The sequence below is a fragment of the Lolium perenne genome, chromosome 4 (assembly GCF_019359855.2).
Source record: "Lolium perenne isolate Kyuss_39 chromosome 4, Kyuss_2.0, whole genome shotgun sequence".
NCBI classification, from domain to species: Eukaryota; Viridiplantae; Streptophyta; class Magnoliopsida; order Poales; family Poaceae; genus Lolium; species Lolium perenne.
This window is the reverse complement of record NC_067247.2, coordinates 213,075,843-213,100,359: the sequence shown is the minus strand read 5'-3', so window position 1 is coordinate 213,100,359 and position 24,517 is coordinate 213,075,843. Positions and strand designations below refer to the sequence as shown.

The 24,517-nt window shown below is 40.9% G+C and overlaps 2 long non-coding RNA genes across 2 annotated transcripts; both read left to right on the top strand.

Moving 5' to 3' along the window:
* The first annotated feature begins 9,249 nt into the window (after positions 1-9,249).
* On the top strand, positions 9,250-11,205 carry LOC127348862 (uncharacterized). Its single transcript, XR_007879991.2, has 3 exons — positions 9,250-9,490; positions 9,589-9,692; positions 11,140-11,205. It is a non-coding gene; the product is annotated as an uncharacterized lncRNA (long non-coding RNA).
* Positions 11,206-15,393: 4,188 nt separating this feature from the next.
* On the top strand, positions 15,394-23,584 carry LOC139838833 (uncharacterized). Its single transcript, XR_011756694.1, has 3 exons — positions 15,394-15,634; positions 15,733-15,836; positions 23,519-23,584. It is a non-coding gene; the product is annotated as an uncharacterized lncRNA (long non-coding RNA).
* Positions 23,585-24,517: the final 933 nt, after the last annotated feature.

The following is a 24,517-nucleotide window of genomic DNA, read 5'->3' as shown; positions in this document are numbered from 1 at the left end:
GTACTTTAAGACCTATTGGTCCTTATGAGAGAGGGAGACACGATTTCATATATCACAATAATATTAAGTCTCCTCTCCTTGTGTTGAAATTTTTGAAGTTACACTTGTTTTCTCTTCCTATGCTACTCACTTTGTTCTTCATTGACTTGTTTTCTTACAAGGCTCCTATGCATAGGAAGAGTGTTAGATTTAAACATGTTTTATATATGCTTCTTGATGCTCTGTTTTCAACTCTCATCTTTATGTGAGCATCATAAAAATCACTATGCCTAGCTAAAAGGCGTTAAAGAAAAGCGCTTATGGGAGACAACCCATCGTTTTTATTTTCTGTTATTTTTGCTTTTATTTTTGTTTTGAGTCAAGGTGCTTGTTAATTCTGTAGCAATACCTTTGTATCTTTATTTTCTTGCATTGTTGTGCCAAGTAAAGTCTCTAATAGAAAGTTGATACTAGATTTGGATTTCTACGCAGAAGCAGATTTTTAGCTGTCACGGTTTTGAGCTTTTCTCTATGCGGAAAAATCTAAAAATTCTGAAAAAAATCATGAGTAATCCTCAGATATGTACGCAACTTTAATTAGTTTTAAGTTTTCGCATCTGAGCATGTTAAGTGCCTCGAAAAAATCCATCTTTATGGACTGTTCTGTTTTGACTGATTCTGCCTTTTATTTCGCATTGCCTCTTTTACTGTGTTTGAGTGGATTTCTTTGCTCCATTAAATTTCAGTAGCTATGGGTAATGTCCAGAAGTGTTGGTAATGATTGTGTCCATGCAGAACATGTGAATTTTTGGTTATGCACTAACCCGCTAATAAGATTACTTCGAGTTTGGTGTGAAGGAAGTCTTCAAGGACCAAGAGAGAAGGATGATATTACATGATCAAGCAGAGTTAAACGCCTAAGCTTGGGGATGCCCCCGTGGTTCATCCCTGCATATTTCAAGAAGACTCAAGCGTCTAAGCTTGGGGATGCCCAAGGCATCCCCTTCTTCATCAACAACTTATCAGGTCATCTCTAGTGAAACTATATTTTAATTCTTCCACATCATATGTGCTTTACTTGAAGCGTCTGTGTGCTTTTATTTTTGTTTGTGTTTGAATAAATTCGGATCCTAGCAATTCTTGTGTGGGAGAGAGACACGCTCCGCTTTTTCATTTGAACACTTGTGTTCTTCGTTTTATTTTTCATGTTCATGGCGAAAGCTGAAAGCCTCAGCATTGATTGATATTTGGTTGGAAACAGAAAATGCTTCAGGTGGTAATTGGTATATTGTCTTGAATAATTTGATACTTGGCAAAAAAATTTGAGCTCTTAAATAGATCATGTTTAAGCTCTTGCATCATGTAGTTTAAACCTATTAGTGGAGAACTACCGTAGAGCTTGTTGAAATTTGGTTTGCATGATTGGTCTCTCTAAGGTCTAGATATTTTCTGGTAAAAGTGTTTGAGCAACAAGGAAGATAGTGTAGAGTCTTATAATGCTTGCAATATGTTCTTATGTAAGTTTTGCTATATCGGTTTATACTTGTGTTTGCTTCAAACAACCTTGCTAGCCAAAGCCTTGTACTGAGAGGGAATGCTTCTCGTGCATCCAAAACCTTGAGCCAAAACCTATGCCATTTGTGTCCACCATAACTACCTACTATGTGGTATTTTTTCTGCCATTCCAAGTAAATACTTCATGTGCTACCTTTAAACAATTCAAAACTTTATTACTCCTTATTTGTGTCAATGTTTTATAGCTCATGAGGAAGTATGTGGTGTTTTATCTTTTAATCTTGTTGGGCAGACTTTCACCAATGGACTAGTGGCATATACATCCGCTTATCCAATAATTTTGCAAAAAGAGATGGCAACGGGGTGCCCAGCCCCAATTAATTAACTTTCATTAATAACTCTCTTCACATGTTTTGCCCTGATTTATCAGTAAGCAACTTAATTTTGCAATAGACATTCCTCCATAATATGTGAAATGTTGGAAGGCACCCGAGGATTCGGTTAGCCATGGCTTGTGAAAGCAAAGGTTGGGAGGAGTGTCATCTATAAATAAAACTAAAATACACATGTGTAAACAAAAGATAAGAGGGATGATCTACCTTGCTGGTAGAGATAACGTCCTTCATGGGAGCCGCTCTTTGAAAGTCTGTTTGACAAGGGGGTTAGAGTGCCCACTACCATTCGTTGACAACAACAAACACCTCTCAAAACTTTATTTTTATGCTCACTATATGATTTCAAAATTTAAAAAGCTCTAGCACATGATTTAATCCCTGCTTCCCTCTGCGAAGGGCCTTTCTTTTACTTTATGTTGAGTCAGTTTACCTACTTCTTTCCATCTTAGAAGCAAACATTTGTGTCAACTGTGTGCATTGATTCTTACATGCTTACTTATTGCACTCATCATATTACTTTGTGTTGACAATTATCCATGAGATATGCATGTTGAAAGTTGAAAGCAATGGCTGAAACTTAAATCTTCCTTTGTGTTGCTTCAAAACCTTTTCTTAAGAATCTATTGCTTTATGAGTTAACGCTTATGCAAGACTTTTTGATGCTTGTCTTGAAAGTACTATTCATGAAAAGTCTTTGCTATATGATTTAGTTGTTTAGTCATTATCTATTTGTTAGAAAACTATAGACCATTGCTTTGAGTCACTTCATTCATCTCATATGCTTTACAATAGTATGATCAAGATTATGTTGGTAGCATGTCACTTCAGAAATTATTTTTGTTATCGTTTACCTACTCGAGGGCGAGTAGGAACTAAGCTTGGGGGTGCTTGATACGTCTCCAACTTATCTATAATTTATTATGTTCCATGCTAGTTTTATGACAATGCCTACATGTTTTGTTCACACTTTATAATGTTATTATACATTTTCAAGGACTAACCTATTAACAAGATGCTGAAGTGTCAGTTCCTGTTTTCTGCTGTTTTTGGTTCGAGAAAAGTTGTTCGGGCAATATTCTCGGAATTCGACGAAACAAAAGCCAAACCTCCTATTTTTTCGAGGGACACACGGAGCCAGAAGGGCAAGCCAGGGGAGGCCCACGGCCTCCACACCACAGGCCGGCGGGGCCAAGAGGGGGGGCGCGCCGCCATATGGGGTGGTCCCCTCGGGCACCCCCTTGCGCCGCACTTTCGCCTATATATTCCTTCCGTCGCGAAAACCCTAAAAAGATAGATCATACTCCAAAAAGACTCCCGAAGCGCCGCCGCCATCGCGAAACCTAGTTTCAGGGGTCAGAAGTTTCTGTTTCGGCACCCTACCGGGACGGGGATCGACCCCCGGAGCCTTCTCCATCGACGCCACCGCCTCCATCATGCTCCGTGAGTAGTTCCCCCATGGACTACGGGTTCTAGCAATAGCTAGTTGGTACTCTCTCTCCCATGTACTTCAATACAATGATCTCATGAGCTGCCTTACATGATTGAGATCCATGTGATGTAATCGGTGTTGTGTTTGTTGGGATCCGATGAATTGTTACATTATGATCAGTGTATCTATAAAGTTTGTGAAGTTATTGTTGCTGCAATCTTGTTGTGTTTAATGCTTGTCACTAGTGCACGAGTGGCATGATCTTAGATTTAAGCTCTATAATTATTGCTTAGATTGTATCTACAAGTTGTTTGCACATGTATATGTCCGGAATCCGAGGCCCCAGAGTGACAGCAACTGGGATAACTGGAGGGGATGGCTTAGATATGAGGATTACATGTTTTCACCAAGTGTTAATGCTTTGCTCCGGTGCTCTATTAAAAGGAGTACCTTAATTACCAGTAGATTCCCTTGAGGCCCGGCTGCCACCGGCTGGTAGGACAAAAGATGTTATGTAAGTTTCTCATTGCGAGCACGTATGACTATATATGGAAAACATGCCTACATGATTAATAAACTGGATGTTCTGTCTTAATGCTATAATAATTATGTCAATTGCCCAACTGTAATTTGTTCACCCAACACTTGTTATTGGAGAGTTACCACTAGTGTAGATAGCTGGGAACCCCGGTACATCTTTCATCATCAAATACTCACTCGGTCCTATATGCCATTAGAAGTAGTGTCAACTATTTTCTAGTGCCATTGCCTCTGTGTTACTGCTACTGCTGCTGTGTTACTGTTACTATTGCTCTCATATTACTGCTGCTTTTACATCACCCCTGTTACTAGTGCTTTTCCAGGTGCAGCTGAATTGACAACTCAGTTGGTAAGGCTTATAAGTATTCTTTGTCTCCCCTTGTGTCGAATCAATAAATTTGGGTTTTACTTCCCTCGAAGACTGTTGCGATCCCCTATACTTGTGGGTTATCACTCCGCTGTAACAGGCTGGTAGGACAAAAGATGTCGTGCAAGTTTCTCATTGCAAGCACGCTCGACTAAATAGGAACACATTCCTATGGTTATATTATACTAGGATGCTTATATCATTATTACTTGCAATACCTATGTCTTGCTATTATATGAACTATCTCATTCATGCAACATCCGTTCATCCATCCCTGTGCCTACAGTATTTTAGTCTTGCTGTCTACTGCAATCATCGCTACTGCTGTTTTATTTCATTACTGCCGTTACTTTACTACTACCACTGCTATAAAACTGTTACTACTAATAAACTGTTGTGAGAAAGTCTATTTTCAGGTGCAGGTGAATTGACAACTCATCTGTTAAATCTTATAAATATTCTATGGCTCCCCTTGTGTCGAATCAATAAATTTGGGTTTTACTTCCCTCGCAGACTGTTGTGATCCCCTATACTTGTGGGTCATCAATATTCTTCAACATCAGAACTACTTTAAAATCTGGGGTATTAAGAATTTTGGCTTACCCAAACTATCATCTTGAGCTTGTAAAGGAATACACTAGGATCCGACAGGAACAAAACCACGACCACGGAGACTGGTGAGGACATCTCATCTATTGATACAACCGATGTACCTACAGCTCCGAAATTACAAGAACCAATCACTCGAGCTCGTGCCAAACAACTTAACTATCAGGTACTTTCGTTTGTTGGAACTATTCCTCACATACATGAGAATATGATGCTGCCAAAATTAGATGTGTTTGTTACTCTTAGGAATGATGGACCTAGCATGGACAAGAGGGGCAAGCATTGGAGCATGATCGTGCATGGAGGTGGCGCCAAACATGTGAGGATTGAAGAGGACGCCACAAGTGGAGATTTCAGAATTTTGAAGCCACCATAATGAAGATTGAAGACTTGGACGAAATACACAAGATTATACTTCATAATTTCATCCACAACATAATATGGTGCTGCATCATCTTTAGTTTTGGGCCAGGCCCATGTCATTTTCGCAGGAATTAAGATAACTACCGTTTAGAGTCTGTATTGAAGGGGGAAAGACCTTCTAGGGTTTGGTTCGACCACCATAAGTATTGATGGCCGAAATCCCACCTTTTCCTCCTTTAAATACCCCCATAGCTAGCACATTTAGACTCGGATTTTGATTAGACTAAAAGTTACCATTGTTGCAACTCTTCGTGTACTTCTTTTGAGGCCAACGCCCAGAACAAGACCGACTATTCGGAATCCCACCTTTTCAATAAAGCTTTCATCTATATCCACATTTATTCTGATTGCAATATTAGTTCTTACTTGTTCTCGATTTCAGGTAGGAATTAAGACCTTTTGGTCAGGCTGATCATGCATCTGCAAGATCAGGTAGGAGATTGTCCTAGCGATTGCATTGGCGCAAGAGCTTTGCACATGTAGTCGGATAATTAAGAACGAACTCGACCAAAAAATCGACGTATCACCCCTCATCGAAAGATGGAACACCTTTGCTCTATCAAGTGGTATCAGATTTTAGGTTGCTCGATGAGATTTTACAGTTTTCCTAGTTTAGTTTGCATCTGCCCTCATACCCATAAACCACGAAAAATCCGAAAATACAGTTAGGGTTTTAGATCATATCGTCCCATAAACCACCCTGAGCCTTTTGCATTGTCTTTTCAATTTTTGTAATATCCCGAAATTTTCAAAATTTTGGAATGTAAAAATAAATAAATTTAGTTGATTGAATTGTTTGTCTTTGTTGAAATTTCACAAGAAATTATTTTTTTTGTTTTTTTTTTAAGCCTTTCCCAAAATAAATTTTTTCACAAAGATTTGTTTTCAAAGTATTTCCAAACCAAACATATTTCTATTTTTTTATGGTTTTGAAATCATATAATATTTTATTTTTAGAAAAGGCCCTAAACCTTATTTTGAAATATCAATGCCCAAGTAGCCATATAAAGTGTTATATGCATAATAATATTTTTTGTAATTTGGTTTTGACCAATGCTAGTTTGATAAAGTTATTTGAGTCGTTTCGACTTTAATATCAAAATCCATGTTGAAATAAAACTTGTGAAAGCTTTTAGCTTTGGGAACTTTTTTTAATTACCCGATTTCATAAAATCCGATTTATGTTTTTAGATTTCCTAATATGCTATTAGGCTAAATGCATACAAATTTATCCTTGTATATTTACCTGGACTGGAAAATAATCTCACGATGTTCTAAACTAATATTTAGGAGTTTACAAATATGTAAGAATTAGTTTCACTTAATTTGAAATTCTTAATAAAATTATATAAAAGAAATCAGAAAAAGAAAAGAAAGAAAAGAGAAATCTATTATATTATTAAAACAACAAACAACCAACGGTCTAGATTTGTCACCCTAAAATGTAGGGACTTAACGGTGGAGATTTAACAAATTGATTCCTCGGATCAACGTCAACACGTCAAACAGCGACAAGCAAAACCGTTTCGCGACCGATGACCTCATGGATGATGAAACGTACACAACGGCCTGATCTAGATAAAAGGAAGTTTAAATGGCCACACGCGTTTTCAACAAACCGATCGACCTTATCGTCCAGCCCTGCCGAGCGCCTGTATAAATGCCAACTATTCAACAATTCACCCATGCAAGGGAGAGGTACACACGCGCCGCACCATGCCACGATTACTTGCATGCGTCGTACACAAACGGAGGTGGAAATCAAGAGGTGAAGGATTGTCCAACAAGATTCAAGACGATTAATGGCATAGTTATGATCGGAGAAGACGACATCACGCTGCCGGACCAGATGAGGTCCATCGTCGATCGTCGTGGAGCGCTACATATCCATTGCTAGCGTGCTGGACCGTGCCAGCCGGCTAGCTAATGCCATCAAATTCATCGGCAAAGCCACAGAACAGCAGGCCACACCATCAACTTCAGTCCAGCAGGATGCCTCTTTGCCCCACTTAAGCCACCATACCTGGTGCCAGGATTTAGCACGGAGGAATTATAGATGCTGATGACTGATTGGTGTTGAGGGAAATGTCTAGCGGCCGCTGAGGGTGTCCTACAAGGCTACAACAGCCTTGCCTTTTCTGATGAGTTCGACATGACAAGGGTAAGGCCTCTTGGCGATCTAGCATCGACAAAGTGACAACACATGCAAAATCTCCGATTCTGAGACAGGCCCGATCTATGTGGCGATTTTGATCTAGCCCAAAGGAATGGTGCGTCGGCTCGATCCCAACTACATGCAGCAAATACAGGGCGATGGTATTGCAGATGGTCTAATTCTCTGATGAATCCCCCCATCAGTTGGGCTAACTCTGTCAGATCATTCGCCTGGACTTTAGTTTAGCACCCAATTCCATACAAAAATCATTCGAACTGACATGCACATGCACCAGCCCGAATCAAATAGGTTTTGCCCTGTCCTTGAACTAACTTGCTGCTGCATGCATCGTGTATATTCAGAGGACGCTACAACCTGCAAAAGGAAGTACTCCTATAGAATATGTACATGCATCTTATAGAAGAGGGCTTGATCACATAAGCACCCAGGCTGACCGATGACACATTCAAGCAATAAAAATGCTCAATCAGCATGGTACCGTAGGAGGCTAAGACAGTGGAATTTTTTTTAATAGTATACTCATCGCAATTCAAATTTGTAAACAAATACTCGGCAATAGTTTAGTATATGAATATGTATATCAACCATTATAGTAAAACAGTGGAAGTAATTAAGGCACCAAATCGATCCATACATGCATGGTGCATACTTTGCATTATTATAATCGTGCTTGGTAAAGATTAGAACAACAAAGCTGAATGATTTTTTTTTATAGAAATATAGGAAAACAAGTAAATAGGCCCATCAACGTATGAAAAATATGTGCCATTTGTATATATAGATTATATTAGTAACATGACGTAATTTATATTTTTGGACAATACACAAGAAAATTGATTTAGAAATTACATTATTAACACAATGTAGATGAACTGAAACGTTTATCCAATACGTGCAAACTTCGTATAGGGATAAGAAATGCAACCCAATTTTCAATATGAAAAAATGAACAATAAATAAACACAATTTCACTAACTCCTTGCTAATTAGAACTCCATGCGAAATCCATCAATACAATAGATAATTTTTAGAATAATTATTATATAGGAAATTATCACTTGGGTTCATGTAAAAAAAACTTAAATTTTTTGCTTCAAAGCAACATGATGGGAGTGAGGGAAAGAAAATTTGTTGTACTAACCAGTGTTGAATATACACACTAACTATTGCATTAGATTGTCAGACCAGATAAACATCTATAGGCAGCATTGCTGATGAAAAACTAATGAGAATGTGGTCAGTCATATCTTCAGTGGAATAAGAGAGTAGATAATATTGTTACAATTCATGGATCGATTCACAAATTCCAATTGGTAAAAAGGTTATTATGAAATTCCATATAAAGATTGGTATCGAAATTTATATATGGTTTTGCATCCATGTTCAATTTGTCTTATAATATTGTAGCTCTTGACGAACTAATGCACTTGATAGAATTACTTATAGAATCTAATTTGTGCTGAATTAAATGGATCAAATGTTGACATCAAGGTTAAATATCTTACCAAGAGAACAACCCCAAGTATAACAATGCATATTAAATCTATCTAGCCGCGCAAATGCGCGGGCCCATCGGCTAGTTAGAGTGAAAAGAAAAGGAACGACTGAACTAGGACCGAGCCAACCAGCTCCTGGCACCCGGCCGTTTCCATGCACGCGTGCGCAGGCAAGACCGCATCGGCCAGGCCAGCCTGCTATAGGCAGCTGCAGCGGGGCCATCTCCCGTTTTCCTTTCTTTTTGTATCGTATCATCTTTAACCTCAGCTTCAATGACGACAGTAACAGCCATGACCTTTCTAATTTAATTCCAGACGTTTCACTCCCCAAATCAAGTGCCGTTTCCTCCTAGTTAAAACCTCACTTACCCCTCTCTATTTCTCCTCTATTCTGAATCCAAGACGCCGCAAGGCTGCTGTGAATTTCTTCGCCAAAGTCCGCCACTACTGCTGCCTTCCCACGTTGATTGGAAACATGAAACCGGAACTCGACCGGAGAACCGCCACCACTCGTTGAAGACCAGCCGCAATCTCCTCACTGCTCCAGAAGCAAACCACGACGTAACCATCACCATATCTAGCTCCCCTCTTCCTTCCATTTTCTTTTTCTACCTCGCTTGCCCGATTGATTCTTTTCCTGTTGTGCTTTCTATGTCCAGGACGAGCCAATTGAGTCATCTTATTTGCCCCGTAAAAACCACGCTGAAGCAAGGAGAGGAAGCCATCTAGATACATGGTCAACGTCCTGGAACACCCACAGCCGGTAATCCCATCGCCCCAAAGAATGAAGATACTGTTTAGACTTGATTAATGTTAGATCCACTGTACACCGGTAGATCTGAATCCAAAGATCCCTGTTAGCTCAATAAACTGAACTCACGTTCCGATCGATCGATCCTTGTGTGCTAGCTCATACCTTATGGCAAAATTTAAAATTCCTTAACAATAGATCTAGGACCCAGTTTTAGATGATTTCTCTGTTGTTAAGTTCGTAATTAATTTCTCTACAACTTTAATGTAGAAAGTTTTTCCATCTGAGACAACTTTTCGTACACCATTAAATCTGTAGCCGCTTGGGTAGAATTTTGTAAAATTCATATCTTGAGTTCTACAAGTTGGATTTCGGCATACTTTATACCGTTGTAATCAGCAAATCGCATAGATCATTTTAGATATTTTGCGTGGCAGTTTCACCCACTTTATTTTCGCGGTACCTCTTTGATCCGCAACACCGTCTATAAAATAAATACTACAAACTTTTTCCGGGAGATTCTTTTGGCGATACGCTTGTAATGGAATTCTCCACAACTTCCGTGTAGAAAGGTCTTCCATCCGGAAAACTTCTTCTAATGACTTTTCATGAAAAGTGTAGTCCTATGACTGGCTTCGACATACTTCATTTAGCCAAAATAATCCATATGATCATACTCATTCATCAAAGCCACTTGGTCATTTAATTCTTTCTCCAATATCATATCTACCCAAACCATGATAGCCTAGCTCACACTTTATTTGAGTTATCCAAGTGGAACTATGTTCCCATTTTCACATGTATATTTGTTGTGATGAGTTAGTCCACACAAATGATCATATGCTCAAACCAGTGAATATCCATTTCATCTCTGGATCACTTCATCAATACCAACCTTGACATAGCGATGTCTCATATCATATCTCATATACTGTTCATCTATGTGATAGATAAAGTTTAAAATGAAATAAATACTACACATGTAAATCACTTCATCTTAATTTTTCACTTGTCTCCAAGATCATAACTTAAAAATAAGAATACTTCAGTAAGATCTTAAATCAAAATGATCCTTAGCACTATCTACCCCTATCATCCATATCTATCCTGTTAAGATAATTCTACAAACCTTATATTCCTCCCTACCTTGAAAATATTTATTCAATTTACAAATGGAAAATTGAGTAAGTCTTGTCTTGCCCTAACCTGATTATTCTTTCTGCCACTAAAATCCAATAACCAAATCCCTAAATCCTTGAATCTTTAATATATTAAAATCCCACTTATCAAAGCCAAACCTTGCAAGCCTTGCCTCATGCCATATCTTCTATCCTGATGATCTATAAAATCAATAATGGGTAAAACACATTGAATAACCAAAACTTGCATTGTTTGTTATGCTTGATTTTGTTGCCTTGGAATGTGTCTTTATGTTATGTTATTATTCTTGTCTTATTAGCTTGAACGGAGAGACACGTGGTTGTTGTGAGAGTTGAAAGGCCTCGATTTACCAAAAAGGCAAGTGACATTCAATCCTACCTATTTTATATTATGCATTAGTGTTTTTCAACTAGTATGCAGGATAGGTTTTTTGTTTTCAAAAGTGAAGTGTATATGCTATGCTTAGTAAACCTAGTAGTGTGAAGCCGCTCTCAAAATCCCTGCTAGGATGCTTTAATTTGCTTTGCAACATCAAATGCTAGTGCTGTTTCATTACTTGGTTGTGGGTGTTTAAATTTTTGAATATTAACAACCTTAATGAAACACCTGGGTGGAATTGGAGTGGCTTGGATTATGTTGAGTGGCTACTCGGGGCTGCATACCTGGTGGATTTAACCATGGTGTGTGGTGGTGACCCGAGGGTTAGTACACTTGTGGTTTGCCACCCAGGAACAAAGAGATTGCTATGTCTTCCGTGTTTAGTGCACTTCCAGTGCAGCCTTATGATATTATGGGCTCTGTCTTGATTGAGTAAGATGCGAGGGTTCAACTTGTTGCAAGACATTGGCTGGTTGCAGAATTATAGGTAGGAACGAGTCTTACGTGTATGGTTGCTCTCTCCTTCTGAAAGGTCTCGTCTCATTCTTCTCTCTGGGTAGAAAGGGTCGTAAAGTGAAAGTGCACAACCTCTGCAGAGTTAAAAACTAAGATCTTAGTTGTGTCCCCAGTTATGGACAATTTGAGTCTCTAGACAAGGATGTACGAAATAATCTCACCACCTTTTCTGAATGACTAAAATTTGTTTAGAAACAATCTCAGGACTGGATTTTCTCAGGGCTACATACCTGGTGGATTTAACCATGGTATGTGGTGGTGACCTGAGGATTATCCTAGTTGAGTGACCTAGGGCTACATACCTGGCGGATTTAACCACTGTATGTGGTGGGGACCTGAGGTTTATAGTAGTTGAGTGACCCCAGGGCTACATACCTGGTGGATTTAACCATGGTATGTGGTGGTGACCTGGAAGTCATCTCAACTTGGTGCTCATGGTGGATTTAACCATGTGCCCCCTTTTTGTAAAACCTTTTCAAGAATTACAAAATGTTTTGTTTTGAAAAACATAGGATAAAATTGGCTTTATGCAAATTAGCCTAAACTCCACTAGCCAAATATCATGTAGATAGTCATGTCTAAAATTGCCACCAAATAAGTGTCATTTGCCAGTACATCATTGTACTGACCTCCATTCTTGGGGCTGCATATTCAAACGTGCAGGTTTTTTTTAGGAGAAGTACTTGGTAGGATCTCGAGTCTACATTCCAACATGACTTCCTGTGGCACATGAAGATGATGAAGGCTCATTGATGACTTACATTCCGCTGTGTTTGTTCTGAACATTTTGTTGAGCTAGTCCATGTGACTATGCAATTTGTAAGCTTTTACTTTACCCTCTGGATCAACGATGTAGTAAATTGATACTATTGCAATGATTACTATATTTTGTAATGTGTGTTCTATCAGTGATCCCGGGAATAGCACTATACATAGGTATTTTACCTTTTATTAAAAGATAGGGTGCTACAGAATGGTATCAGAGCATAGTGTTGCCTGTAGGATCGAGACCCTAGGTTTGGATTAGAAATAGGATGACCCTAGGATTAAAAAAATTGTCTAATCCAATTCCAATTTTAAAGATGTTTGGATTTTGAACCTCTTGTATTCTCATCTACTCCATCTTCAAAATTGTTTTCCTCTTGCCTTAGATGACCAACCATATGAAACCATCAAGGAAGTTGAGATGATGACCTTGCTCCTGAAGTGAGGGACGGATGCTTCATATGACATTCTTCGACTCTACTAGAAGTGTTGCATGGAAGACCAAAGAATAACTTGAAGAAAAGACTTCGATGTGACCACACAACACACGAAGATATACCGATGGAGTAGAATAGAAACTTGATGCATCCAATATAGAAATAGACTAGACCACCATTAGTTCTCTTTTGGCGAACCAACGATAAAGAACAAAGTATTGATTTTACCAAGTTGTGGTATGACCATACTACCTTGCTTGTGTTTGAAAAATATTGCTTGATGCTTGTTAGATGATTGTTGTTTGCCGAATTGCTTTGATCTGCGGTGTTGGGTAGGAATCTTCTGTAGAATCTTCCTATCTATTCTCATCTATACCTAGTCCAGAAAATGTTTTCTCGGCAAGTCGCCATGAAGATAACAGTAGCGAAACCAACCTTGACGTTTCCTATCAATATGAAAAAGTGTAGAATGCGAGATACGCAAAAACCTACTTAGGGATCGATAGAAATGTTTTCAAAACAATTCAATAATGGGGATTGAAACATTGATTCAATTCTCCATGGAAGTTTTGTCAAACTTGTGAGGTTGACCAAGTGATAGAATGCGAGATTCAATAAATCAAATATGGAGTAATGATCTGGGTGCAGGATGGATTGATCACCATTACTACTACTCTTATCATTCGCTTTCGTAATATTGACTTTGCGAATCTAGGGAGACATACCTACAAAAGAGATATCGGCGGATAAGCCTAAACCCTAGAGTGGATAAATATTATACTCTTATAGTAGGCAAGTGTTGCCAAGCGTAGGACTACGGTGAGTTTGAAGACCCAACCACTAGATGAAGAATAGCGGAAGATCGGCGATGACACCGACAGGATAGAATATGAAGGATGCCTTGAAGTAATCTCATGTTGGTCTTTCATTTGACCCAAGGAGTGAACCCTTATTTTCAAAAGTAGTTCAACAACCAACCATTGGATTAGAAGCCTTACTATGAAGGAAACCTATTCAACTCACCTTGGAGAGATATGTTGTTTACCGTATCTGAATAAACATTCACCTATTGGATTATTAACTCAGAAGCCCTAAGCCATAGATGTTTTCCAAATATGACCTCGTGTCTAGTCATATCCTCGGATGTGCCAAGTCATATCAAGTTCAGGTTAGCCTAAACCCAAGACCTAAGACTACCTACAAAAGTTCCTTTTAAGGGTGGTAGAAGCCATACCCTTGGATTATGGTTTTACACCAGATACCGCATGAGATGGTACTTAGATAAGGTACCATAAGGAGTTCCTCATGATCGAGTTTACTCAAGTAAAAGGTAATGACCATGGGATGAGTACCCTCATATGAATTGATACAGTTGATGCTATGACCACATATAGTTTAGTATCAAGTTTTCAAAGCCCAAGTTTAACTTCCGAATTCTCCCCGGAGATGTTCAAAAAAAAAACAATAGTGTGTATGAACCTTCTAGAAGACCTGAACCCAAACCTTTTCTTTCTAGCCTTTCTCGAATCTCGAGGACGAGATTCCTTTTAAGGGTGGTAGTCTGTAATATCCCGAAATTTCTAAAATTTTGGAATGTAAAAATAAATAAATTCAGTTGATTGAATTGTTTGTCTTTGTTGAAATTTCACAAGAAATTAAAACTTTTTAGTTTTATTTAAAAGCCTTTCCCAAAATATTTTTTTCACAAAGAATTGTTTTCAAAGTATTTCCAAACCAAACATATTTCTATTTTCTTATGGTTTTGAAATCATATAATATTTTATTTTTAGAAAAGGCACTAAACCTTATTTTGAAATATCAATGCCCATGTAGCCATATAAACTGTTATATGCATAATAATATTTTTTCTAATTTGGTTTTGACCAATGCTAGTTTGATAAAGTTATTTGAGTCGTTTCGACTTTAATATCAAAATCCATGTTGAAATAAAACTTGTGAAAGCTTTTAGCTTTGGGAACTTTTTTTAATTACCCGACTTCATAAAATCCGATTTATGTTTTTAGTTTTCCTAATATGCTATTAGGCTAAATGCATACAAATTTATCCTTGTATATTTACTCTGACTGGAAAATAATCTCACGATGTTCTAAACTAATATTTAGGATTTTACAAATATGTAAGAATTAGTTTCACTTAATTTGAAATTCTTAATATAATTATATAAAAGAAATCAGAAAAAGAAAAGAAAGAAAAGAGAAATTAGAGTGAAAAGAAAAGGAACGACTGAACTAGGACCGAGCCAACCAGCTCCTGGCACCCGGCCGTTTCCATGCACGCGTGCGCAGGCAAGACCGCATCGGCCAGGCCAGCCTGCTATAGGCAGCTGCAGCGGGGCCATCTCCCGTTTTCCTTTCTTTTTGTATCGTATCATCTTTAACCTCAGCTTCAATGACGACAGTAACAGCCATGACCTTTCTAATTTAATTCCAGACGTTTCACTCCCCAAATCAAGTGCCGTTTCCTCCTAGTTAAAACCTCACTTACCCCTCTCTATTTCTCCTCTATTCTGAATCCAAGACGCCGCAAGGCTGCTGTGAATTTCTTCGCCAAAGTCCGCCACTACTGCTGCCTTCCCACGTTGATTGGAAACATGAAACCGGAACTCGACCGGAGAACCGCCACCACTCGTTGAAGACCAGCCGCAATCTCCTCACTGCTCCAGAAGCAAACCACGACGTAACCATCACCATATCTAGCTCCCCTCTTCCTTCCATTTTCTTTTTCTACCTCGCTTGCCCGATTGATTCTTTTCCTGTTGTGCTTTCTATGTCCAGGACGAGCCAATTGAGTCATCTTATTTGCCCCGTAAAAACCACGCTGAAGCAAGGAGAGGAAGCCATCTAGATACATGGTCAACGTCCTGGAACACCCACAGCCGGTAATCCCATCGCCCCAAAGAATGAAGATACTGTTTAGACTTGATTAATGTTAGATCCACTGTACACGGGTAGATCTGAATCCAAAGATCCCTGTTACACTGGTGGAAAAACAGGCTTCGGGTGAGCCCCATAAGTCGCGATGCTGCAGGATCCGCGACAAATGGTACCTTTAGTCGCGGTTCGGGAGGAGAACCGCGACCAAAGGCCTGGGCCCAGGGCGCTCGGTGGCCAGCCGGTGCACGTGGGTCTTAGTCGCGGTTGGCCGAGGCCAACCGCGACTGGGTGCCCGAAGGCCTTTAGTCGCGGTTGGCCAGGCCAACCGGGACTAAAGCCCCTCCCCTATATATACCCATCCAGCAGCCAACACTTAGCCATTTGGTGCCATTCTCTTCACAAGCTCACAAGTGGGTGTTAGGTTTGCTTTTGGTTCCTCTTATGCACATAAGGTGTTTGATGAAATGCCCCAAGAGCATGAAACAAACATGATATGAAGTGTTGGAGCCACACTTGAGCTTTCTCATTTATTTTTTCCTCCTCGATCGCGGTTAGCAACTTGAACCTTTGATGTGTCGTTGATAAAATGTGCATGTGTGTGTAGTTCATTGTTTAATTTATATTGTTTGTAGCTAGTTAGTTTAACAAATGCATGATGGTTAATTATATATTTTATATTATAATAATGCAGATGAATCGACAATGGATGTACGGTAACCGACTCTCCGGCGAGTTCAGTGCGGGTTTGAAAGATTTCCTCGTAGTGGCTAATGCGAACAAGCAGGAGGGTTTTGTTATCTGTCCATGTGTTAAATGTAAGAATCAGAAGGGTTACTCTTCCTCAAGAGATGTTCACATGCACCTGCTTCGGCACGGTTTCATGCCAAGCTATAATTGTTGGACCAAGCATGGAGAAAGAGGGGTTATAATGGAAGAAGATGAAGAAGGGGATGATTTCATCGATGAAAGCTATCTTGCTCATTTCGGTGATACTTTCATGGAGGATGCTGAAGGTGAAGGGGAAGGTGAAGGGGAAGGTGAAGAAGAGGCACGTGATGATCCCGTTGATGATCTTGGTCGGACCATTGCTGATGCACGGAGACGCTGCGAAACTGAAAAAGAGAGGGAGAATTTGGATCGCATGTTAGAGGATCACAGAAGGCGCTGTACCCCGGATGCGATGATGGTCTGAAAAAGCTGGGCTGCACAATCGGATTTGCTGAGATGGAAGGCACAGTGCAGGTGTAGCTGACTCGGCATTTGAAAACTTGCTGAAAATGTTGAAGAATATGTTTCCAAAGAATAACGAGTTGCCCGCCACTACGTACGAAGCAAAGAAGGTTGTCCGCCCTCTAGGTTTAGAGGTTCGAAGATACATGCATGCATCAACGATCGCATCCTCTACCGCGGTGAATACGAGAATTTGAATGAATGCCCAAAGTATGCACCGCATTGCGTTATAAGATCGAGGCGATGACCCCGGTGACGATGTTGAGGGCCGTAAACCCGTGAAGAGGGTTCCCGCCAAGGTGATGTGGTATGCTCCTATAATACCACGGTTGAAACGTCTGTTCAGGAACAAAGAGCATGCCAAGTTGTTGCGATGGCACAAAGAGGACCGTAAGTCGGACGGGGAGTTGAGACACCCCGCAGATGGAACGCAATGGAGAAAGATCGACAGAGAGTTCAAAGATTTTGCAGCTGACGCAAGGAACATAAGATTTGGTCTAAGTACGGATGGCATGAATCCTTTTGGCGAGCAGAGCTCCAGCCATAGTACCTGGCCCGTGACTCTATGCATCTACAACCTTCCTCCTTGGTTGTGCATGAAGCGGAAGTTCATTATGATGCCGTTGCTCATCCAAGGTCCGAAGCAACCCGGCAACGACATCGATGTGTACCTAAGGCCATTAGTTGATGAACTTTTACAGCTGTGGGGCAGACCTGGTGTCCGTGTGTGGGATGAGCACAAAGAAGAGGAATTTGACCTACGAGCGTTGCTTTTCGTAACCATCAACGATTGGCCTGCTCTTAGTAACCTTTCCGGACTGTCAAATAAGGGATACAATGCATGCACGCACTGCTTACATGAGACTGAAAGTGTACATTTGCCAAATTGTAAGAAGAACGTGTACCTTGGGCATCGTCGATTTCTTCCGAAAGGTCATCCAAAGAAGAAAGAAAGGCAAGCATTACAACGGCAAGGCGGATCACCGGCCGAAGTCATGGAACACACCGGTGCCGAGGTATTTGATATGGTCAAGGGTTTGAAAGTCATCTTTGGAAAGGGTCTGGCGGACAATCGCCCGAAGGGAGCCGACGGGCACGTAGCCATGTGGAAGAAGAAATCTATATTCTGGGAGCTAGAATATTGGAAAGTCCTAGAAGTCCGCTCTGCAATCGACGTGATGCACGTTACGAAGAATATTTGCGTGAACATCCTAAGCTTCTTGGGCGTGTATGGGAAGTCAAATGATACAAAGGAAGCACGGCAGGACCAGCAAAGTTTGAAAGACCCTGATGACCAGCATCCGGAACGGTTTCAAGGTCGTGCCAGCTACGCTCTGACCAAAGAAGAGAAGGTCATCTTTTTTGAATGCCTGAGCAGTATGAAGGTCCCGTCAGGATTCTCGTCCAATATAAAGGGAATAATAAACATGGCGGAGAAAAAGTTCCAAAACCTGAAGTCTCACGACTGCCACGTGATTATGACGCAATTGCTTCCGATTGCTTTGAGGGGCTCCTGCCGGAAAATGTTCGAGTAGCCATTGTGAAGCTATGTGCATTCCTCAATGCAATCTCTCGAAGGTAATCAATCCAGAAGTTCTACCACGGTTACGTAACGATGTGATCCAATGTCTTGTCGCTTTCGAGTTGGTGGTCCCGCCATCCTTCTTCAATATTATGACGCACCTCCTGGTTCACCTAGTCGATGAGATTTCCATTCTCGGTCCCGTATTTCTACACAATATGTTCCCCTTCGAGAGGTTCATGGGAGTATTAAAGAAATATGTTCGTAACCGTGCTAGGCCGTAAGGAAGCATCGCCAAGGGCTATGGAAATGAGGAGGTAATTGAGTTTTGTGTTGACTTTGTTCCTGACCTTAAGCCGATTGGTCTTCCTCAATCGCGGCACGAGGGGAGACTAAGTGGAAAAGGCACGATCGGAAGGAAATCAATGATATGTATGGACGGCCATTCTCTCGATCGAAGCACACCACACAGTTCCGACCAATTCCAGCTTGGTGGCTCCGTACTTTGAGAAACACAAGAATATTTTACGCTCGGACAACCCTGGGAAGCCTGAATCCTGGATTAGGAAGGCCCACATGGAGACTTTCGGCAGTTGGTTGAGAAAACATTTAATGAGTGACAATAAGGTTGTAGATCAGCTGTACATGTTGGCCAAGACACCATCTTCGACTATAACGACTTTCCAAGGGTACGAGATAAATGGGAATACATTTTACACGATCGCCCAAGATAAAAAGAGCAGCCACCATGACAGTGGTGTCCGCTTTGATGCAAAGAACCGAGAATGGGCAAAAGGTCACATATTATGGTTACATAGAGGAGATATGGGAACTTGACTATGGACCCTCCTTTAGGGTCCCTTTGTTCCGGTGCAAATGGTTCAAGCTAACAGGAGGTGGGGTAAAGGTGGACCAGCAATACGGAATGACAATGGTGGATTTCAACAATCTTGGTTACCTTGACGAACCATTCGTCCTAGCGAAAGATGTCGCTCAGGTTTTCTATGTGAAGGACATGAGTAGCAAACCGAGGAAACGGAAAGATAAGAAAACGATCAATACATCGTTCGATGATCCAAAGCGCCACATTGTTCTTTCAGGGAAAAGAAACATCGTGGGAGTGGAGGACAAGACAGACATGTCAGAAGATTATAATATGTTTGCTGAAATTCCGCCCTTCAAAGTGAACACCGACCCAAGCATTAAGTTAAATGATGAGGATGCTCCATGGATACGGCACAATCGTAAGCAAGTAGGGACACAAGGGAAGAAATGATGTGTAATAATTTATTGTACCAAACTTTGTTGAATGAATCATGTGAATTATATTACCCGTGATGTGTTTGGTGTCCATTTTCGAATGATTCAATTGACTCGAGATAGCACTGATGATACATGAAATTTGGAGTGACTAAGTCATACTCCTGCATACATGAAATTTGGAGTGACTAAGTCATACTCCTGCATATAGGAAATTTGGAGTGACTAAGTCATACTCCTACATACATGAAATTTGGAGTGATTTAGTCATACTCCTGCCTAGGCGTATAATATGCATACTCGTAGTCTTCATAGCCGCCGCCATTGTACTGGTAGTCGTCGCCTTCTAAGTTGCCGGCGTCGTCGTCGCTGCTGTCGTCGCTGTCGTCGGGCGGCGCTCGTGGCTCGAACTGAGGGTAGCGCAGGCGGGGGATATCGCCGGCCGTGATGTAGTCCATGACGCTCTGCAGAGTCCGGCCGTACCACCATAGCCGACGGCCGGCCTCGTGGAAGTTTCCAGGAGGCAGACCGTCCTCCTCATACCTGGCGAGCGCCCTCTCACGCCGATTGATGAAGAAGGCGTCCCAAGTATGCTGGTTATCGGGATGCCAGCGGGGATTCATCCGCTGCTCCGGCGTGAGGTCGAGGTAGTAGTGGTTCGTGATGGCCGCCCGGCGCGCAAAGACTCGAGGGACGGGAGGGACCGGCACGCCGCCGGCGCTTAGGCTCCAGCCGGCAGGGACGCGGTAGCCCGGAGGGCAAGGGTAGTTCGAGGCGCAAAGCTCCTCCACCTGCTGGTAGGTTAGAGTGGGTGCGGTGGAAGCCATGAGAGAGTGATGAGAGATTGTAGAGATGTGATGCTGGCCAAGCCGGGCTACCTATATGTAGTGACAAATGGCGGGAAAAATGGGAGCGGGAAGACAGGAGGCGGGAAGAAAGAGGCGGGAAAAAAATTGGCGGGAAGAAATTGGCGGGAAAAAATTGGCGGGAAGAAAGAGGCCGGAAGAAATTGGCGGGAAACAATTGGCGGGAAGAAAGAGGCGGGAAGACAGGGAAGAAATGGCGGGAAGACGAGGAGGGAAGAGGGGGTCGGCGGAAAGAGGCGGGAAGAGGGGGCCAACGAACTTTTGAATTGAATTAGTTTTATTTTTATGAATTTTTGATAATTTGTATTTTTAAATTTTTGAATTGAATTAGTTTTATTTTTCTGAATTTTTTGGGGCGACATGAGAAAAATGATGCAAAAGTAATTATTTTCATTCATTTGCGCTCTATATCGATCGGCCTATTTCGTTCATCATTTCCTAATATCAAGTAACTAATTAATAACTCTCTTGTTTATTTAATTTTCTTTGCCTCGTAGGGTTTGGAGACGGTTCGTAGATACCAAGGTCGGTGAATTCAAAAAAGAGCTACATTTTAAAATGGCAGTGCGGACGACTGGGGATACTCAGCCACCGGGGACCAACCTATGTGGATACTATGTTTGTGAGAGGATCCGGAGATACTGCAATGAGCGGGACCAGACGTGTGAGAACAACATCCTGAGGAATAACCTCCGGAAGACGCTTAGTCCAGAAGCTCGCTTCCGACCACTTCAAGAGGAACTAGCTGGATGGTTGGCGAGGGAAGTCATCGATCCTAAAGGAGAACACTATTACGATGACGTAGAACTTTATATGCACCAGAATTTGTAACTAACTTGTTCAAAATTGTATATGGTCATCCGATATTGAATATATATTGTATATGGTCATCCGATATTGAATATATATTGTATATTCCTCTTGAATTCTTTTTGGTTCTAATTTCAAATTTGTTTGAAATTGTACATTCATATGCATGTATGTATACAGTACCGTAGAATATGTGAAACTCCTTCAAAATTAAAACCCAAAAGAAATAAAATAATACAAATTAAAAAGAAACCAGATTTAGGGGGAGGGGGGCTAAAACCCTAAACCCTGCGGAGGCCTTTAGTCGCGGTTGGCCTAAATATGTGAAACTCCTTCAGAATTAAAACCCAAAAGAAATAAAATAATACAAATTAAAAAGAAACCAGATTTAGGGGGAGGGGGGCTAAAACCCTAAACCCTGCGGAGGCCTTTAGTCGCGGCTGGCCAGAAGAACCGCGACTAAAGGTCCTCCGCCCGGCGCCGCCGCGGCCCACGTGGACGGGCCTTTAGTCGCGGTTCGTAAGGAACCGCGACTAAAGGGGGGGGCCTTTAGTCGCGCAGCTTTGGTCGCGGTTGCGCCACCGCGACTAATGGCAGTTGCCAACCGCGACCAAAGCCCTTTTTTCCACCAGTGTTAGCTCAATAAACTGAACTCACGTTCCGATCGATCGATCCTTGTGTGCTAGCTCATACCTTATGGCAAAATTTAAAATTCCTTAACAATAGATCTAGGACCCAGTTTTAGATGATTTCTCTGTTGTTAAGTTCGTAATTAATTTCTCTACAACTTTGATGTAGAAAGTTTTTTCATCTGAGAAACTTTTACGGACAACTTTTCGTACACCATTAAATCTGTAGCCGCTTGGGTAGAATTTTGTAAAATTCATATCTTGAGTTCTACAAGTTGGATTTCGGCATACTTTATACCGTTGTAATCAGCAAATCGCATAGATCATTTTAGATATTTTGCGTGGCAGTTTCACCCACTTTATTTTCGCGGTACCTCTTTGATCCGCAACACCGTCTATAAAATAAATACTACAAACTTTTTCCGAGAGATTCTTTTGGCGATACGCTTGTAATGGAATTCTCCACAACTTCCATGTAGAAAGGTCTTCCATCAGGAAAACTTCTTCTAATGACTTTTCATGAAAAGTGTAGTCCTATGACTGGCTTCGACATACTTCATTTAGCCAAAATAATCCATATGATCATACTCATTCATCAAAGCCACTTGGTCATTTAATTCTTTCTCCAATATCATATCTACCCAAACCATGATAGCCTAGCTCACACTTTATTTGAGTTATCCAAGTGGAACTATGTTCCCATTTTCACATGTATATTTGTTGTGATGAGTTAGTCCACACAAATGATCATATGCTCAAACCAGTGAATATCCATTTCATCTCTGGATCACTTCATCAATACCAACCTTGACATAGCAATGTCTCATATCATATCTCATATACTGTTCATCTATGTGATAGATAAAGTTTAAAATGAAATAAATACTACACATGTAAATCACTTCATCTTAATTTTTCACTTGTCTCCAAGATCATAACTTAAAAATAAGAATACTTCAGTAAGATCTTAAATCAAAATGATCCTTAGCACTATCTACCCCTATCATCCATATCTATCATGTTAAGATAATTCTACAAACCTTATATTCCTCCCTACCTTGAAAATATTTATTCAATTTACAAATGGAAAATTGAGTAAGTCTTGTCTTGCCCTAACCTGATTATTCTTTCTGCCACTAAAATCCAATAACCAAATCCCTAAATCCTTGAATCTTTAATATATTAAAATCCCACTTATCAAAGCCAAACCTTGCAAGCCTTGCCTCATGCCATATCTTCTATCCTGATGATCTATAAAATCAATAATGGGTAAAACACATTGAATAACCAAAACTTGCATTGTTTGTTATGCTTGATTTTGTTGCCTTGGAATGTGTCTTTATGTTGTGTTATTATTCTTGTCTTATTAGCTTGAACGGAGAGACACGTGGTTGTTGTGAGAGTTGAAAGGCCTCGATTTACCAAAAAGGCAAGTGACATTCAATCCTACATATTTTATATTATGCATTAGTGTTTTTCAACTAGTATGCAGGATAGGTTTTTTGTTTTCAAAAGTGAAGTGTATATGCTATGCTTAGTAAACCTAGTAGTGTGAAGCCGCTCTCAAAATCCCTGCTAGGATGCTTTAATTTGCTTTGCAACATCAAATGCTAGTGCTATTTCATTACTTGGTTGTGGGTGTTTAAAATTTTGAAAATTAACAACCTTAATGAAACACCTGGGTGGAATTGGAGTGGCTTGGATTATGTTGAGTGGCTACTCGGGGCTGCATACCTGGTGGATTTAACCATGGTGTGTGGTGGTGACCCGAGGGTTAGTACACTTGTGGTTTGCCACCCAGGAACAAAGAGATTGCTATGTCTTCTGTGTTTAGTGTACTTCCAGTGCAGCCTTATGATAATATGGGCTCTGTCTTGATTGAGTAAGATGCGAGGGTTCAACTTGTTGCAAGATATTGGCTGGTAGCAGAATTATAGGTGGGAACCAGTCTTGCGTGTATGGTTGCTCTCTCCTTCTGAAAGGTGTCGTCCCATTCTTCTCTCTGGGTAGAATGGGTCGTAAGGTGAAAGTGCACAACCTCTGCAGAGTTAAAAACTAAGATCTTAATCGTGTCCCTGGTTATGGACAATTTGAGTCTCTAGACAAGGATGTACGAAATAATCTCCCCGTTCCAGCGGGCAGCGGAAGTAGTAGCTCCTCCTTGAATCCGGCAGCACGACGGCGTGGTGGCGGTGGCGGTGGAGATCTCCGGCGGAGCTTCGCTAAGCTTGCGGGAGAAGAGGAGGAGAGAGGGGGCGGCTAGGGTTTGGGAGAGGGGGTGGCCGGCCACCTATGGGTGCGGCCAAGCTATGGGCTTGTGGTGGTCAGCCCCCTCTCCTATGCCCCTCATTATATAGGTGGAAGCCCCA